Raw genomic sequence first — 6,000 nt, 5'->3', positions numbered from 1 at the left:
TAAGTTTTCTATGTTTTATTTAGCTCAAAACAAGAACATACAAAAAACCTAAACAATCCATACTTGCATTCATGTCAGTCCATAACCAAAAATAATGTTAAGCAACACTTTTGAGCAGAAGCATAACATCCTGGAGTTCTTTATCAATATGTCATGTTCAATGAAAACAAGTTATCCAAAGAAATTTATCCACATCTTTAGATAGAAGAAAACTTTCTAAGTATCCATATTTATTTTCATCAAGCATGCATACTGCTGTTTTGTATTCTAAAACCATACTTGACCACTTCTTTGGAAGAGAAATGTTACGTCCCGAACCTAGAATTAACGATTTACTCATTATTTGGACGATAATTGTTGGATACTTTCAATTTTTAATCTTTATTGATATTTTAGTGGCCCTAAAAGTTGACTTTTTGTTCGGGTCAAAATTTGAGGAAATGTTCTTCATGAAAGTTGTAGGGGACGTTAAACCGAGCGTGTGCATATGTGGTGCGTAAAAATTGGGCTTAGTATGTGAGAGTTATGGCTAAAAATGTAGAATTTACTGTTCATGGTAAGTTATATATATATATGGAAATTACTGTTGGTATATTTCTATTTTCAGAAATCTACCTAGCCGGGTAACTCTCTCTTCTCTCTCTCCCCGACCCTTCCTCCCTTTCGGCCCGATCTTTTCCCCCTTCGATTTCTTCCTCCTCCGGCCGACCCAGGACGTAATCCGGCCACCCCCAAGCTCGGTTTCTTCCCCTTGTCACGTCTGTGGAGGTATATTACGGTGATTTGGCCGGAGAAGCTTGATTTGGAGCGGAGGAAGCTACAGTGGCAGTTAGCCATTTTTGCCGATTTCCGGCGATTCCGGCCACCTCCGGTCACCATTTTGCCGTTGAAGGCTCGGTTTTCCACGGAGATCATTTCGCCCCTAACCTCGAATCAAGATTTGAAGTGTAGAGGCAGAATTGAAAATCTAGGGTTCTTGATTTTCTGGGTTAATTTCGCCGGTTGAATTCGACCATTTACAAGTATAATTTGGGAATGTTGTAGTTGAAAAGTTTAATCAGTGTGTTGAGTAGTTGCTGTATATGATCTTGGTAGCCGGTGGTGGAGGTTGGTACCGGCGCGTGGGTGCCACGCGCTGCCACTGTAGGTGGCGCGTGAGACTGTGTTTTGGCCGGAATTTGACTTCTGTTGTTGATATAATTAGTCAATTATACTTTTAGTTCCATGATTGCAGTTTTGGGATAAAATTGGAGAAGAGTGATTATGGATTTTGATGTTGATCAATGATGAAATTGTTAATTGAATTATGAGAAATCCATCTATCAGATTTCCTTGATTCGGCCCTAAAGCCCATACCTTAAGGGAATAATATTAGTGAAGAAGATTGGGAGATTTTGGGCAAATAAAGATGATGTTAGGGTTTGGTTTTAATTATCGTAATTTAGTTTTCCATCCAGTAATTAAGGTTTACGGACGTTATATTGTACAGGACGTGAGGAGGATTCCCTCGAGGAGGGTTCGGATCGACGGCAGGCTTAGCCGTACACTGTGAGTGGACTTTTGTTTTCGAATAAGTGATGCATGCATTTATTTATTAAAGCATGTTCTAGTTTATTAACATATTTTCCGAGCATATAAAGTTGATTGCGAATTATCTCTTGGATTTGCTTTTAAATAATGATTCTCATGAATAATTATGATTTATACCGGTGGTGAACTTTGGTTATTAAGTTGTTATGCTCGGATTCGAATTTATATTTGATGTGACTTTTCGACGAATGGTTTTCGATGTGATTTCCTGATTTATACCATTTATATTAGAGAAAATTAGAAAAAAAAACCCAAAAAATGAAGCTCCTCTTAAGGGAAACTCAATCATATGTTTTCTTTTAATCTACACCCATTCACATAATTAAACCTACCGTATAGGTTTTAAGTCTATAATTAAGTTTTTTTTTTTTTTAGTTTGACTATTTTACCCTTCTCGTCGAAGAAGGAAAAAATTCCTCAAATATAGGTGTTTTTTTTTTAATTTAAATATGGCATCAGTTATAAACACAAATTAGAATTTAATACCATCAATTTATTTTTCCTGATTTAAAAACGATTACTTGCCTTAATTATTGCATATCTCTTCCTTTTTTATTTGACCTATATATTTGCCATTTTTTAGTAGATATGTTTGTGTAGATAATCCTATTATTAAATATGTCAACTTGATCAATTGCCTTAATTATTGTATGTAATTGATGCCATATTTTAGAAGATATGTTTGTGTAGATATTCCTTATTTAAAAAGATTAATTGTCTTAATTATTGTATATCTCTTCCTTTCAGATTTGATCTTTATATTTGCTATTTTTAAGTAGATGTGGTTGTGTAGATATTGCTATTAGATTTCGTAGATTTCTCAATCTGATTAAACATCCTTTTGTGGAGGTATTCCTATCATGTAGTGATTAAACATCCTCTCATCAAGGTATGTCATTTTGCTTTTCTTTTTTTTCCCTTTTTTGAATGAAATTTGATTCCCCATTCCAATAGGCGTAGGTATAGAATCAATATTCCATGTTCATTAATTTTCCATAATAGGGTCCATGTTATTGTAGATGATGGAGGGTGCAATCAGATCAAGCTTCACTTCAGTAATTTCAGCCCTTAACTCGTCGGTCATAACACGTCCAAACTTGAGAAGGTCGCACCTAAATTCCAGGTGGGTGTACTCTTTAGCCATCAAAATTAACTTGTAGTATCTATTGAGAAATAAGAAGATGAAACAAAAACCTGCAATCAAGAACTTGTATAGTCTATCATACCTACTCAATATCAAAAACCTAGAATGATCACAAAACAAATACCTCTTCGTCAGGAGCACACACACCTTTTGAATAGATAGCAATCACAATGCTCATCAACCGTACCAATCAGATATGCTGTCGAACACAGACAACCCACCAATCTCTGATTGTGCAATCCATTTATATCACAAGCTTGTAGAGATATTGACACCAACTTTGAATGTGCAGATTACACTTTTCAATGTGAAGTTACGTAACCTCCAACCCAGAGGAGAATTATCAATTGCTGAAATCAAGGGTTAAGTAATTCTGGGAGACGTCTATTGATCGACTTCCATTAGCAATATTATTGGATTTTATTATCAATCCTATTTAATAAGTGAATGGGAATTTGAAAGTGGCAGATTCAGTAATTCTTAACAACATTGGGTTTTATTATTTAGTCTATTTATTAGGTTTTTTTATTTTGCATAAATCTAATTAATTGGTTTTGGTATATATTAAAACACTCTTATGGATGGGTTTATTCTAAAAGAGGTGTGTCAATTTGGGTGTAGAATCAAATTCCCCTTTATATTATATTTATATTCGTCGATTTGAGACTTTATTTGCAAATTGAATTTTGTTGGAGTAAATCTCCATGTTTATTTATTGATTTTCGATTTTAGCATTGGGAATACCTCATTGACAATCTACTTATTTCTGTAGCGTGTGGGACACACTGTTAGTTTATACTACTTTACGAGAATGTCCGGGTACGGTTGGGAATCGTACCCGTGTTTCTTTTATTCGTGGGACATGGGGAAGCCTTAAGGATTTATTGGATTTTATTAGTTTTTACCCACCATACCTGAGTCGCTATATTTTATTGCTAGCTAGCCTATTAGTACTCCTCCCTGCTTACTATGTGTTTGTGGGTGAGTAAGAGCAGAGCATGGGATGCTCCAGAGTGTGGGACACTCTGACCCGAGCCTGGGAGGCTCCCTTCTTTCGTATGGTGAAATCTCTTCCCCATATTTTATCATTACTTGACTAGCGGGGCTAGTCCGTTTTCTTTTAACCAGTGAGACTGGTATGTTTTTCACGAGTTTTGAATTTAAAGAAATACGTTTTATAATGTTGCATGCATCGAGATTTTTTTTATAATGTAAATTTGTGGGAGAGTATGAACTTTTCTTCCTTTATACTTATTTATTTTGTCCACTCACGCTAACGTTTTTATGTACTTTTCCCCTGGGCCCTTTGGTTTCAATTGCCCAGATCGCAGCGTTGATGACCGGCTTAGGAGTAGAGGCTAGCACCACCTTTGCCATCTATCCTCAGTAGGTTATTTGTTAACCTACTCTATGTATTATATTTCGAGTGTGTTCTTTAGATTGCTCTGATGACTTAAAAAGGGTGGATTTATACATTTGTATAATTATGAGTGTATGGGAGTCGTTTAATATTGGAGAAAGTAAAAAGATTTGATTTGCTGGGTTGTAATTTATATAAATGGTTATGTTTGTGTAGTACGATGTTTATACTTGGAAATTTGCGGATTGTTGCTTGGAAGCAGGGTGGCTTCAAGCATAGAAATTACTATACTTAGAAGTGTTTTTAGTAGGTTTAAGGTTGTCCACTTTTAGGGGAAGTTCTGTCGAATTTTTCCAAAAAGTGGGCCCCGCAGGTCCATCTTGGAGTTAGGAGGGTAATTCCGGGGTGGGTCTTGACAAGAAAACTGAAGCATAGTTTTAAAACACAAAACACAATTTCAGTTTTGTTACACGATCAGGTACTTGATCAGTTACCTGACCAGTTACTTGGTCAGTTACCTGGTCAATTACATGGTCAGTTACATGGTCAGTTACTTGACCAGTTACATGGTCAGTTACTTGACCAGTTACATGGTTAGTTACCTGATCAGTGTTTTCTGCCAACATCAATGAAGAATGCTTTGTGCATCATAATCACTTATGCCAACAGAAAACCACAAATCTCATGAGCTTTTAACTTTATATTCTACCCAGATTCATCCTTGTAAGAAAATTAAGCTCTCGTATCTGTCAACTTTAATAATGTGTAAACAATTTTTGGGAGATTTTTGTTCTTCATTCAATTTTACACAATCACATATACAAGACCATATCATCAATCAATTCATCATGCATATTCAAGCACAATCAAAATTGTTTCGATTCCAAGAAACCACAGAACAATCAAGAAATTGTAAATTTCATCCGGTCACCATCTACTCTAACCTAACGCACGCCGGGAATACAACTAGGGTTCTTGAGCACAATCAAAAACTTAGTTATCATGCTATGAATCGAAAACACTTTTCACAGAAAAACCTGTTTTTTTTTTTTTTGGCGTTTTCCCCAATTTGCTACTAAAAATAACAGCGGAAGCGTGAATTTGATAATTAACCAGATGCAGCAATCGACTTAAGTAACTTACCTTGATCAGGTACCTGACCAGTTGACCAGTAAAGCAAAAACCCCTTCTTTTTTTTTTTTTTTTTTTTTTTTTTTGTGTTTGTTTTGCAAAACCCTAAAACGATTTTGATATTTGTGAGCCTATGCTTTGATACCAATTGTTAAAACCATATACATGCTCACAACATATGCACACAATCATAAAAGGGGTCAAGGCTTACCTTCAGCAATCACTAGCATGGATTCCATCTTATGCAGCTGCTAAACTCGATCACTAAATATGACCTTCTGTTACTTACCAATTAACTTGCTTCTCAATGGACAGAACAATATGCAAAACGTCGGTAGTAATCAGGGACCAATTCATCTGTATATATATGAGACTTAAACCTCAAGAAGTTTCCCATTAAAGCATTCCTTGTCGGTTTAGGTTTCATTGTTAGATTCCTAATGTATCACAATCTTGTAGCCTTTCTTGTTGACTAAGCAATGGATTACTATTCTTAATGAATTGATACACTGCTTCATTAAGTTACTGGTATTGATTTACAGTTTGTATCCATGTTAAACTAGGTTTGACATTTAGCTAATCATCAATTACTTTATGATGATATGTGTTAAGTCCATATTTGATCTAACAACCGTATCTAATTGTGTTGGAAATTTACATGAGAAAGTAGGTTTCTTCAAGAAAAAAGAAGAGCTAGATCATCAAAACTAATTACTGGATCGAAGAAAAGATCTAATGCAACGGACCCATATCATTTCCAAAACACGTTAAGCAC

At 35.4% G+C, this 6,000-nt stretch overlaps 1 long non-coding RNA gene across 1 annotated transcript; it reads left to right on the top strand.

Moving 5' to 3' along the window:
- The first annotated feature begins 2,425 nt into the window (after window positions 1–2,425).
- LOC121051634 lies at window positions 2,426–3,080 on the top strand. Its single transcript, XR_005806288.1, has 3 exons — window positions 2,426–2,479; window positions 2,610–2,713; window positions 3,027–3,080. It is a non-coding gene; the product is annotated as an uncharacterized LOC121051634 (long non-coding RNA).
- Window positions 3,081–6,000: the final 2,920 nt, after the last annotated feature.

The sequence above is a fragment of the Rosa chinensis genome, chromosome 2 (assembly GCF_002994745.2).
Source record: "Rosa chinensis cultivar Old Blush chromosome 2, RchiOBHm-V2, whole genome shotgun sequence".
Taxonomy (NCBI): domain Eukaryota; kingdom Viridiplantae; phylum Streptophyta; class Magnoliopsida; order Rosales; family Rosaceae; genus Rosa; species Rosa chinensis.
Note: the sequence above shows the minus strand (reverse complement) of the source record. Positions and strands in the feature narration are given on the sequence as shown.